This window comes from Amphiura filiformis, chromosome 3 (assembly GCF_039555335.1).
Source record: "Amphiura filiformis chromosome 3, Afil_fr2py, whole genome shotgun sequence".
In the NCBI taxonomy this organism is placed as follows: Eukaryota; Metazoa; Echinodermata; class Ophiuroidea; order Amphilepidida; family Amphiuridae; genus Amphiura; species Amphiura filiformis.
The window spans coordinates 50,652,556-50,666,920 of record NC_092630.1 but is presented as its reverse complement, the minus strand read 5'-3'; the positions used below and the strand labels follow the sequence as shown (position 1 = coordinate 50,666,920).

General features: G+C 36.9%; 1 protein-coding gene and 1 pseudogene across 1 annotated transcript in view; one reads left to right on the top strand and one right to left on the bottom strand.

The window, feature by feature from the left end:
• Positions 1-14,365, bottom strand: part of LOC140148677 (MICOS complex subunit mic25-a-like) — a 358,926-nt gene that overhangs the window by 93,848 nt on the left and 250,713 nt on the right. The window lies entirely within an intron of this gene.
• The window catches only part of LOC140148670 (uncharacterized), a 77,265-nt pseudogene continuing 66,792 nt past the window's right edge, over positions 3,893-14,365 (top strand).

The window sequence follows — 14,365 nt, the reverse complement described above, 5'->3', positions numbered from 1 at the left end:
GAGGTAGACAAAGGGTCTGTCAAAACTGTTCCGCTTGTCCAAATACAATAGAGTGATTCACGCAACATGAATAGGAGATTAAAAAACTGTGAAGTAGGACCATGCATATGTGCTTCTTTTGTCCAATTTGGCATCAAGATTTCGAATGGAAACAGTTCAGACCCAGAACACGATCATGTCAGAAATTAATATTTTGTTCTGGGTCTGATTATTCGGACTACATAAATATGTTGTCTATACTTCACTTGACCCAAATATATGATTTTTTATGGTGATGAGACACTCGCACATGGAATTTTAGAGGATTTTGATAGCAGTTCCACATAGAAAAGCTGCTATCATCATGAGACTAAGATCTAGAAACACCACCGAAATGCCGTTTTGTTAGCTGAATCTTTTTGATGAAAGTCACACTTTGACAAGATGTAACTTTGCTACGGAAAGTGCTATGACAAAAAGGTTTTCAGTTTTGACTTTCTTTACTCATGGGCTTTAATTTGATATAAAAAATGATGCAGTTTGATGGCAAATTTGAATTCACCTGGCATACATGCATTGCTTGCAAAATCACCAGGACATACAGTTGGTGTAGTCCTAAACCTTAAACATCATTTTCCGAGGCGCGTAAGTACACCAAATTGGTGTTTACGACCTTTGACATTCTTTTGTGGCGAGTGACATGGTCTTTCAATTCACGCCGAGTGTCCTTGACAGGCTTGACTATGCTTCAGTGGTCATGAAAGAATTCAAAAGATAACCTCTGCCCCAATAATCCCAAGCTATTGTCTGAAACTGCACCTCGGAAGATGTATGGTAAGAACTCTCAGTCCTCAAATGATAGTCATATAACGACCAAAAGATAAGTGACTGACTATCATTCATAACCTCATTAATATACGCGAAGCCTGTAATCCAATCAAAAGAAATTGATTGCCTGACCGCGCACTAATTGCGAGGTCATTAATAACTCACAATGACTCGGACGCGCAACAATGACTTCTGCGGGCGTGTATAAGCTACAGCGTTATGGCAACGCGCCTGCGCCTATGCGATGCCGTCGCGCTTCTGTGATTGGTAGCTCTTGTTGTCGGCGCGAATGTTATATTCGCCTGGTTGATTTTTTTTTTTTTTTGTAGGGTAGGTTAACAACAATGATTAAACCTGGTTATATTTAACAGCGTTTTATGGCATAAAATAACATAAAATGCCATTTTGATTTGTTCAAAATATTAGATACGACGGTAATGAATGACAATAATAACTTTGCACCATCCATTTTGAGGTCATTGTGTGAAATTGTCGGGTTTTGTTTTGTAGGTACCACAGGCAAACCTTAGTTAACACATTTGCTAGTCAGCGAAATTCGCCGAGACTGGGACCCAAACACAATGCATATTTACATAGAAATTTGAATTTTTTATTTTTTTTTTTGAGAATAGGTCGGTGAAGAAGAAACCTACATAAATATGTTTTCTATACTTCACTTGACCCAAATATATGATTTTTATGGTGATAATCAAGTCAAACATGGAATTTTAGAGGGATTTTGATAGCAGTTCCATTAAGGGGGTACTACACCCCTGTGGTAAATTTGTGACTATTTTTTCATTTTTCTCAAAAAATAATAACACACTGGTAACAAAAGTTATGTAGATTATTGGGGCAAGGATCCCAATTACTACACTGAAATTTCAGTGACTCAAGACGGAAATGAGGTACATCCTAGCGGTACCTAATTTTTTATCATAAATAACGAACCACTTGTCTTGGGTCACTCAGGATAATTTAGAAAAAGTCCAGAGGAGGGCAGTTAGATTTGTAAAGAGCGACTACAGACGCACCAGCAGTGTCACGGACATGCTTCATGATCTGAAATGGGACACTCTCCAAGATAGAAGGGAAAAGGCTCGCCTCATAACTATATACAAAGAAACTCACAAGTTCACACCATCTAACATCAGTCATCACCTGACCAAGAACACTACAGCCAGACGCACTACTCGTCAAACTCATGAACTTAACTATAACGTCATTCGCCCCAACAAAGACTGCTATAAATTCTCACTTTATCCACGGACAATACCAAAATGGAACTCACTGCCACCTACCACCAAAATAGCTCCTGATGTGGCCTCTTTCAAGAACTTGATCGGCGGTAAGGAAATTGAAATCGAGAAGAAAATTTAATAAGTTATCAGCGAATCGATGCATGATCTGTACGCTGATAGCCACACCAGGCGTTTTGTGCAGTAGCAGACAAGACAAGACAAGACTGAAATTCCAGTGTAGTAATTGGATTCCTTGCCCCTATAAGGCCCTTTACAATTAATTCTTAGTTTCCTGTTTCCCGCCCGCGTCCAAAGTAGAGAATTGCAAAATATTTAATTATTTTATCTATATTTTGGATTTTCTCTTTTAAAGTAACTTTTAATGATTTCTATTTGCTACTTTCTGACTTTGATCATATCAACTATAATGATGAATAAACAAAGAACATAATTGTGTTGTACCATTACTATGTATAAAATCAAACAAAGTTGTAAAATAATTAAATGCATGTTCCTTGTCAAAACGGGTTGATGTAGGTTGCGACCACTTGCTTTAAAATAAAAGAAAATAATAGATAATTAATAATTAATAATTAAAAATCGCCTCATCCCTTGTTTTCAACCATGAAACAGGAAACTAAGCTTTAATTGTGAAGGGCCTAATATACATAACTTTTGTTACCACTCTGTTATTAGTTTTTGAAAAAAATGCAAAAATAGACACAAATTTATCGAGGGGTGTAGTACCCCCTTAAAAAAAGGCAAGCTGCTATAGATCGCCATGAGACTAAGATCTAGAAATACCCCTAAATGCCGTTTTGGCAAGATAAACCATGGAGGTATATTTATATACCTCCATGATGTAACTTTGTTACGGAAAGTGCTATGACAAAAATGTTTTCAGTTTTGGCTTTCTTTACTCAAGGGCTTTAATTTGATATGTAAAATGGTGCAGTTTGATGGCAAATTTGAATTCACCTACATGTAGCATACCATCGGAAAAATACCTCAGCCTAAAACAAAACCCTCCGATTTCACACAATGACCTCAAAATAGATGGTGCGCAGTTATTATTGTCTAATTGAGGACTGAGTTCCGCAGTCTACAGTTGGTGTTTGATTTGATTTTGATTTGTTCGGGTGTTGACAACCCTGGATAGGCTAGTGGAACTCAATTGTTAGTTAACTTAAAATAAATAAAATGTAGATGTAGATATTTATATAGCGCTTTATGCCGTAAACAGCCTCAAAGCGCTTTACATTTATTCCGCCGTCATTAGAATATGTCGGAACCACGTTTGCAGCCTACAATTGGCGCAGGGTTCATCAGTACAACGACTGTGACAACCCCTAACAGCTTCCCATTTCACCTTAGTTTCCTATTGATATTCACACAGTGCACTTTTACCGACTCAATCAAGAAAATGAAGAAACCCGGTGAAGAAATCAAGAAAATGAAGAAATCAGAAACATGTCATGAGAAAAGCTTAAAAAAATAAAACTGTTAAAAATTAATTTAAGCTAGCTGCCTTAGGCTCACTAGTAGCTTTTTTTAATTATTAATATTATATACTGTTTAAACTTATAACAAGCTTTGAATTACCATCACTTAACCTCAGTGGCATATAATCTTACCATGGATGAAATAAACAGGAGAAAAGAATCATGAAAATATTTTTCAGATTGATGCAGGAAGAAATGTGAACACATGTAGATTCTCGTTGTTCATAAGCTTCGATTTGATGTTTCGCTATTTTACTGCACAAAATTAAAAACTATCGTATACCAGCCAAATGATTTGTTTTGGGTCAAAGGTAACCACGCATGCGTACTTGCTGACACTTTGAAAGTTCGAAGATTGTTGTTGACGATTTATGAAAAGTTTATTTTCCATATTTTTACAAATTCAAGGGACCCCCACAAGCTAAAAAATGGCTAGCGCATTGGTAAGTTCTAAGCAAGCACTAAAGCTTGCAAGAAATTTCATTTCATAGTCTTGAAGCTGGTTTGGCACGACAAAATACGAAACGTTACGCGTTAAGGTTTCCGAATTCAGAAGCCCTGCATATGCCTGCACGACGATGACACAGTGTCTTCATTGACTTCAATGTCAATCATGCAATGAATAGGTTGCGGAGATATTCCAATTTGAAGATGGAGCTTCATGTAATTTTCCACACGGTTTCAGAAAAGAGAACGGCATTCCCTTACTCAGATTGATACGACATTGTACGAGCGCCCTGTTACTGTTAGGCCATGCCCATGCCTGCCCATGGGAACCGGAAAGTAGATTTGCGTCCACCGCCCGCATGCTCCAAAACCTACCGCATATTTTTTCATTATTTGCAAAAAATTTCATTATTTACCAGAAACAAGAAAAAATGGCTTTCAAACATAAAATCAGCAAGTTTGAAGTTGGTAAAACAGTCGTAAAAAACGTGAAAATGAGTCTGCAATGATGTTGTTCACCCGTGTTGGCTGTTCACCGCGAGTCCCGGGCGTAGACGTTCGCCTTTCGTATCTCTTTCCTTGTTGGAAAGGTATAACGTTGAGGAGATAGGAACATGTACAGAAGATCCGGGACCTACTCTGCCATGTTTGGCTGAGTAACGGTACATGAACACGGTCTTTTGTGCCTATGTAAATTAGTCATTGTGTAAAGCTGTGTTTATACCCAGACTGAATTTTAGAGAACGTTGACCGATGTGTCGCTTTTGAAAAACAGCGAATCATGCGCATGCTCAGCAGGCAAATCGACGGCGATTTAGTACACTGACCATGCGTGCGATTCAGGTTTCTCCAAAAGCGATTGAGTATAAATGCATCTTTAGAAATGACCGGCGATTGTGTGTTCTCAAGTGGGTTTTATCATGTTAATTAGTGACCTCGATCAAGCATTGAAATGCTGTAATTTTTTGTACTGGATCGTTCAAGCATCTCCAACAAATTGTTCAATGTAAGTGCCTCTGGCCCTAGTAGAAGTAAAAACGGATCTATGGCCAGAGTTCTAGGGCTACCCGGGCGTGTAGTTCAGTACAACAAGCATGACAGGCCAGGCAACGCCGGTAGCCAGCAGCCATCTTGAAAAACAAACAAACACGTGAATATGCTAATGCCTGAAAGGTCCGTAACCCGATCGACAACATCATCCCCTCGATTTTTGTCATTGTTAATGAGTTTTTGGTATCACAAAATAGATCGTATTTTTCTCAGTACTATCCTGAAATTTGACGCTCCAAGTCGATGTATTTCCGGAGAAATCGGAGAATTCACACAAAAATAGCTTCCTTGCTGGCTACCAATTTCTTGAATTATGGACAGGCTTATCGTTATCGTAAATAATTATAGTCTCCTCAACAGCTAGTTTGGTTTCGCATCATTCATCATTTTTCATTGTATGAAAAGAGCGAACCGCAATAACTGCTGAAGAGTCTAATTCAGATCGACCACGTTACTATAAAGCTTTGGAACTTCCTTCCGAAATTAGAAGCTGCCCGTGTGGCGCAGTTGATTAGAGCGTTGTGTTTTGTACCAGAGGTCCCGGTTCAAATCCCGTAGTGATAGGTTTTTTCTGCTCCATTTTTAAACCCAAAATTATTTACATTCATTTGAAATGTACATATTGCAAGGGGAAATATATTTGGTTTCTTTTTTTTCTGAATCGGTATGAAAAAGAATTTTAAAAATCTAAATGTTCCGTTCAATACGGGCATTTCCAGCATTGTCGTCGGGGCATTTCTGTTTTGCTTTGTTATTGAGCTCTATTGGCATTTTTATGCCATAATTTATATACAAAAATCATCATGAACGATATACAGACAAACTCCAAAAGACTGGTTGTGGGGAAATGTCACCGTAGTATTCATGGTATTGGAATGTGTACCGGTACCTAGTACAGTGGAGCTTGGTTAATGTCAGTGCAACCACGCACGCATGGCACATGACTACGAACGGGAATTACGGCACATGTTATTGCTTCCCTTCCCAGAATGCAATTCACGCATACCAAGTATTGGGTTGCAAATTTTGCTATTTATTCACATATTTACGTAGAAAATACTCTCGTTTTTTTCACAAAGCTGCATAAAGATGACAATATTTGATATTATGTAATTTTAAAGACAATCCATATCCAAAACCAATAGGGTTACCCCCCTTTAAGGTCATAATTTCATTCATAAAAACATGCCTGATCAATCCCAACCACTCCTATTTACGTGATTGGGTTCATGAATATTTAATGAGCAGCGCGATACTGCCTCAAACGGTAAAAAAGATGACGGGGATCACCAAAATTCCGATGCTATGCACTTTTCATGCTTTGTGGTGCCTGGCATGCTAACCGGCTCCTTTACTTCTAACTTTGTACAGCGTGAATGGGGGTAGTTCGTTTGTGCCTAATAGAATAGAAATAATGAATAATGAAAAAAGGCCGCGTGGGATTTCAAAAAGTTCTGGACGCAAATCTACTACTTCAATTCCCATGGCCTTAATGAGCGACATCATATGCGGTCGACGGTCGCGGAGCTAAAAAAACATGAAAAAAGCTTGCGCCGCTGCCAACCACATGACCAACGCCACGGGCAACGTTTTTGTGACGCGTAATCTACCAGCGATCCTGATTTTTAGACCACCCGAGCTACAGACTAGTTAGTATAAGGTTCAAATGAAATTATGAAATTAAACTTTCTCAACAAGCATGACAAGAAGATAAAACAAAAGTAAATTTAGTATAAAAGCTTTTTTCAGCTGTACAAACATAGTAGAACTCACTCAAGTTCTAATGCATGTTAATGTTAATTGGAAGGAGGGAAGGGCTTCGATAAATGAGGGACATTTTGGGGTAAAAAACAAGCAATGCACCTTGGTTATATTTAACAGCGTTTTATGGCATAAAATAACATAAAATGCCATTTTGATTTGTTCAAAATATTAGATACGACGGTAATGAATGACAATGATAACTTTGCACCATCCATTTTGAGGTCATTGTGTGAAATTGTCGGGTTTTGTTTTGGGTCTCGGTATTTTTGAAAACAAGTGAAAATGGCAATTTTTCCTAAAATAGTTTTTAAATAATCATAAACGCAAGAAACGTACAGGACGTACAGGTAAAAAGTATCACTTCCATCACATGAAAAGATGATCAGAATCAGATGAGTGAAAAGTTGCAAAAAATTTGAGAAATATGCAAATTTTCTCAGATTAAAAAATACATTACATTTTTTGAGAAATTCGTCATTGGAAAATGCAGCTTTGCATCACGCAATTGGTTGCGGACTTTATTGATGCATGCAGCAAAAATCAGAACAAACTTTAAAAGCCATATATTATAATATTTCTGTAAAAATAGATTCATGTTTGAAGAGCTTTGTTACAAAACCCCTTATCCTTACATTTTATACATCCACTTTTTGAGAAAAACAGCTTTTTTTTTTATTGCAAGTATTACTTGTTCGATTTGATTCAATTTGGGTTTGGATAAAGTGTTGATGAATAGTGAACTAAAAGAATAGGTTTGGTACAATTTTCAAGCCTTCCTATTTATTTTATTTATTTTATATTGCGCAATTTGTGGATGTACTTGGGCTTTTGCAATAAAATAAATTTACACCTTTTCTATAGCTAAAATAATAGTTTCTCGATCATGAGAGTATGATGTACTCATTGTACTGCGTGCACTGCGTAATGTCGCAAGTTTAGTGGAATGACACGATATCGCGATCGATTGTGCACGAACAGGAAATGCAGCGCTACCCAAAGCGTGTGTGGTAGGCGTTGTATGCCAATGCAATTGTCATTGCGTGCCTATTGAGCTCTCATGATCGAGAAACAATTATTTTAGCTATAGAAACTCACTAGTGTTGTGAGTCGGTAAATTACGGTTAATTTACATGGTAAATTACCGGTAATTTACCGCCATCTTAATTTACCGTGGTAAAATAGGGTAAAATAAGTAAATTAAGTAAAATATGAAATAAAAGAATTTTTTTTAATCAAAACTTTGACAGATAATCTTGTTTTTGTTTGCTTGTTTTATATTAAATGCCAATTTTGTTTTCAATATTTGCACAACTTACTTGAAATAATGATTTTGTAGACCCTTTCTACCAATAACTGCCCATACTGTACTACATACTGTAGTGTACCGTACTACAAAAAGCTGAAGTGTCGGTAACTGTGCATTCAGCTGATCAACATGTCCTTGTGACTTGCAATTTATTGCATTTAATTTAACACTCATAAAAGCAAGAAATAAAAACAATAACACCTCAAAACTTTAACATATTAACTCTTATATAAAAACCAGACTAATGAAATTATGAAAGCACTGAAAGCAGCACCCAAGCCCCCTTGATGGTGCTACAAATTTTGAGTAATTGATCATGGCTTGACTATCTCACGAGCTTTCTATTTTATAAACATTAAACTGTACAACTCAAGACAAAATTTCCCATATGTGACCCCTCGGCACAACTGAGCCCTGAAGTCGCCAATCATCATTTTTGAGATATTCAACCAAAATATTCTGCTTGAAATTAGCTTTAAAATAATGTATATCATGTCTATAGTACTTGACATTTAAGTAGTGAAAATCAATAAAACAGTCAATAAATCCTTTGTTTCCTATTGTTTATTGTTAAGTTCGATGGAGCATATCTCAATAGTGGCACTGGCGACATCCGGGCTCAGTTGTGCCGAGGGGTCACATATTTTTTGTTACAAATATAAGTGAACTTGTGACAGAAGAATGCCCATATAATTTCAGATATAAATGCTCTGTCTTTGTTTTACCAAAGTGTTCCCAGCCCTGCGTATATGCTGTGTACCACTGTAAAACATCATCATACATTCTACATGTTTGTAGTTAGCATGCTGGAAGTATAACTTTAGACAAATTTATTTCTAACCAGATCAAAATTATGAATAGCCAGGTTCATTACCATCAGTCATGAAATAGGGTATACAGTGGAAATTTCATAACACAGCCTGACATAGCGTGATGATTTTTTGCGTATACTAAGTGATGTACGCCAGCGTATGCGACTGCTGGCGTAACTCCCGATTGGTTAGTATTGTATCCCAGGTCGTGGGTTCGCGTTGTAGTTTGAAATACATGAAATGCAATCGCGGTTGGATCATTCAATTGAAATTCCTAGTTTACATAAGTGATCTACCATAAAAATGAAAATGTGTATCATGTGATTGCATAAAGACTAAATGTAGTTTTCTCAGATGGTAAAGTCTTGTGCCGAGTGGCTAGTCAAGCTCACTGGTTATGTGTCCGGTAAATACTACTAGACTTTTGTTTCACTTATTACAACTTCAGCTTTATTTATGAAGCTGATTTTCAATCTGGAAAGGTATATTCCACAAAACAGGACTGTGTTCAAGTATCTATGTAACTCTTACTATGAAAACAATTGAATTTTTATCATTTATTTGAACTCTTTTATAATTTACTTAATTTACTTATTTTACCATTTTTTCATGAGAGTATGATGTACTCATTGTACTGCGTGCACTGCGTAATGTCGCAAGTTTAGTGGAATGACACGATATCGCGATCGATTGTGCACGAACAGGAAATGCAGCGCTACCCAAAGCGTGTGTGATAGGCGTTGTATGCCAATGCAATTGTCATTGCGTGCCTATTGAGCTCTCATGATCGAGAAACAATTATTTTAGCTATAGAAACCACCAGTGTTGTGAGTCGGTAAATTACCGGTTAATTTACATGGTAAATTACCGCCATCTTAATTTACCGCGTGGTAAAATAAGTAAATTAAGTAAAAAATGAAAATGTGTATCATGTGATTGCATAAAAACTAAATGTAGTTTTCTCAGGTGGTAAAGTCTTGTGTCGAGTGGCTAGTCAAGCTCACTGGTTATGTGTCCGGTACTTATGAGAGAAAACATTGAAACACTTGCAAAAAATGTACGTAAATACTACTAGACTTTTGTTTCACTTATTACAACTTCAGCTTTATTTATGAAGCTAATTTTCAATCTGGAAAGGTATATTCCACAAAACAGGACTGTGTTCAAGTATCTATGTAACTCTTACTATGAAAACAATTGAATTTTTATTAGAGACTGACCGATCAGATCGGGAGCTTCCTAATCGGGCCGATTATTAGCTTATCGGTAGTGATCTGCATCGGCCGATTTTTCCTTCATCCGCCGATGTAATGCACCGATCACCCAATATCATGAAAGTAATTGTTGAAGCTTAACAAGTATTCATTTATTGGTATATTTCTTTCTTTAAATCAAGCGAAATTTAGCAAAAGAACAAGCTTTGTAGGCGATAAACATATAAAATCATACCGTGATTCAGGCATGCAGCTGAGATAATCAGGTAATTTCCCGCATGCATACTTCCGGGTTACACATGCGCCAGTGTCAGATTGGAGAGAGCTACGGGCCGCGTGCAAAACTCAACACTTCCGGGTTACACACGTGCGTGTCAGCTACGGGCCGCGTGCAAAACTCAACACTTCCGGGTTACACACGTGCGTGTCAGCTACGGGCCGTGTGCAAAACTCAATACTGACTTGAGCGTAAACACAATATTAAAATGGGGCGTCGAATGATTCGACGGACTCGGATATCAGGGGAAAAGGTAAATTGAACTTAGAATAATCATGGTCAAATTAAGTATTGTAAATGAGCACGGGAGTGTAGTTTTGTGCTCAGAGCATACATAATTATGGTAATACTTTGCGTACAAGTACCCTTTCAACATACAGGTGAAATTTACTCATGGCGATGGCAGCCATTGTTTACAATTGGGGAATTGGTAATCGGTGATCGGTGATCGAATCGGCAGATCAAAGAGGGAATTGATCGGCCAATCGGCCGATTCAGATATGGACCTGATCGGTCAGACACTAAATTTTTTATCATTTATTTGAACTCTTTTATAATTTACTTAATTTACTTATTTTACCATTTTTTCATGAGAGTATGATGTACTCATTGTACTGCGTGCACTGCGTAATGTCGCAAGTTTAGTGGAATGACACGATATCGCGATCGATTGTGCACGAACAGGAAATGCAGCGCTACCCAAAGCGTGTGTGGTAGGCGTTGTATGCCAATGCAATTGTCATTGCGTGCCTATTGAGCTCTCATGATCGAGAAACAATTATTTTAGCTATAGAAACCACCAGTGTTGTGAGTCGGTAAATTACCGGTTAATTTACATGGTAAATTACCGGTAATTTACCGCCATCTTAATTTACCGCACGTGGTAAAATAGGGTAAAATAAGTAAATTAAGTAAAAAATGAAAATGTGTATCATGTGATTGCATAAAAACTAAATGTAGTTTTCTCAGATGGTAAAGTCTTGTGCCGAGTGGCTAGTCAAGCTCACTGGTTATGTGTCCGGTACTTATGAGAGAAAACATTGAAACACTTGCTAAAAATGTACGTAAATACTACTAGACTTTTGTTTCACTTATTACAACTTCAGCTTTATTTATGAAGCTGATTTTCAATCTGGAAAGGTATATTCCACAAAACAGGACTGTGTTCAAGTATCTATGTAACTCTTACTATGAAAACAATTGAATTTTTATCATTTATTTGAACTCTTTTATAATTTACTTAATTTACTTATTTTACCATTTTTTACCGGCAATTTACCGTAATTTACCGTAATTTACCGGTAATTTACCGCCATTTTTAATTTACCGGTAAATTAACAACACTGGAAACCACCTTTGCAATCAAATTGGAGCCCATTTGTTTGCACTACATGTAGTTTATGTAACTTGACTTAATGCTTTCAAAATCAAAAAGAAAAATTGAAATATCTCATTTAGGCCTACTTTTTTAATTATGAATTTTTCATTAAATCTGCCAAAATGACATTTTTGAGCATTTCCAAAGCTACAGCTTTCGTTAATTACAATGATTTTTTTCAAACATAGTGACCCCAAAACAGTTCCTTTCTGGTTTTAATACTATAGTTAAAGAACATTCAAGGCTACTATTAAGTATTAAACATCAAAAAATAATTTTCTCAAATTTTATATTCATTTTAAGTTCAGATTTCCAGTTTAAGTTCAGATTTACACTTAAGCTTACTCACTCCAGGAAAAAATCCACTCACAACTACAAATTAGGCCAGTCCATACTTCAAGAAACAGACTCACACTCGTACTTAGGAATTCACATAAATAAAGACCTGAAATGGGATACTCAAATAAACCACAGCATCTCAAAAGCCAACAAAGGTCTGGGTGTGATCCGCAGGAACTTACACCCGTGCACTACAGAGCTTAAAGCCACTGCTTATAAATCATTAGTGTGCCCAAAAGAACTCATACAAAAGTTGGAGTCAGTGCAGCGTAAGGACGGCGAGGTTTGCTTGTAGAGACTATGAAAGATATAGTAGTGTGTCAAAAATGTTGGTCAACCTACAATGGGACACGCTACAGCTACGTCGCCAGGCAAATCGCCTTAAACACTGATGCAGAAAATAATCACTGGTCAGGTCGGCGGTCGCCATACCAGCGCAAAAATTTCTCACTCCAGTCGCCCGCCACACTCGCAGAAATAACACTAATAAGGCATTCATCAGACCACAAGCCACCAAGAGTTATTACAAGGAGTCGTTCATTCCCAAGACCATCAGTGAGTGGAACACTTTACCAGAACAACTAGTCAACTAAACTACAACAGAAACCTTCAAAGACCAAGTAACAAGCCACCTAAGAAAGACACAACAACGCTGCGAGTAATCAATCACCTGCGCCCTCACATCGCTTCGCGCTTGGCTTCTTGGGAAGCGTTGTGAAGTATATCTTCAAAGTCAAAGTCAAAGATTTCCCAAACGGGACATAGGCCTATACGATATCTCCGGAAGAGAAGGTGGTATGAAGGTCAACCAACCACCAAAATGTGTATATTTACCCACGCTTAATGTCATAACTCAGTTTCAGCCAAAAGTGGATGTAAGGGCTTTTGCAACAGAGCTCTTCATTTCTTTTGCATGAAATGTTAGCTTTTACTGTCAGACATTTCCCATTTTAATTTTGAGCTGGACAACCAAGGTAAAGGCAAAGCAAAGAAAATTGGACTTTACTACCAGCGTCCAGCGCCAATGTCGCCAATGCGTGTCACTCCATTGGTCAGGCTCCGGTACGTGTGTGCAGTATGACTGTTCCGCACGGCATGTACGTAATGATATTATGAACATCGCGTAACTGGCACGTAACAAACTGTCTTGTTCCAAAATCTTGGATTTTGACAAAACTACAGCACCTAAAGTCCTGATTTTTGCATGGTAATTTACTAAAGTACATTACAGTCATGTAAAAATAGAATTTTTAAAAAATATTGAGGGTGTCCTCCTCAGCAAATTAAAATTACTGTCATTTTGCTTAGACTGCTTGTATCAAGGAATAAATAATAAAAATAATAAAGCTATGGAAGCCACCATTACCCTGCCATCGGGTAGGCCTAGTAGAATGCTGCTGCCCTCTACCAAGTGCATCACACATGATTCTCATGCTTTAAGGGATCCAAAATGGCGTTTATTGCGTTTAGACAGTATTTTTGTGGGACATGAGAGCACCTCAGACCTATCGAATTGCATTCTGAATCTGAAGCATGTCTTTCTGATATCAAATAATTTTCATTTTAAAAAATCACAATATAATACAAATTTTATGACAAATTATAAAATTTGATATTTTTCAAATTTTGATATATAACAGTCCTCAAGTAAATTATATAAATCTAATGATATATTCTTAAAGTGTATGTAGCAGGGAGGAAAAGCCGACGGTCAATTGAAAATTTTGACCTTTCATATTGAAGATATGGATTTTTTCCCAAAAAGACCTAATTTTTTTTTTGGTGTTTTGGGAAAAAAATCCATATCTTTATCTGAAAGGTCAAAATTTTCAATTGATCGTCGACTTTTCATCCCACCTACATACACTTTAAAATATAAATCATAAGATTGATAAAGTTTACTTCAAGTACTGTTAAATATCAAAAATATCAATTTTAATGATTTGCCATAAAATGTGTATTAAATTGCAATTTCAAAAATCAAAATTATTTGATATCGGAATGACATTCTTTATATTCAGAATGCAATTCGATATGTCTGATGTGCTCTAATGTCCCAAAATAAATACTGTCCAAACGTTCATACCCCAGCCCTTAAGCACTAAAATTGTCACTAAATAGATTCATCAGGTTTGTTGGTAAATATTATAAAAGATTTGTTTTAAACAAAACCAAAATTTAATTCACTATTGACAGTTTCACCTATCATGGTCGGGAGGCATCATCAG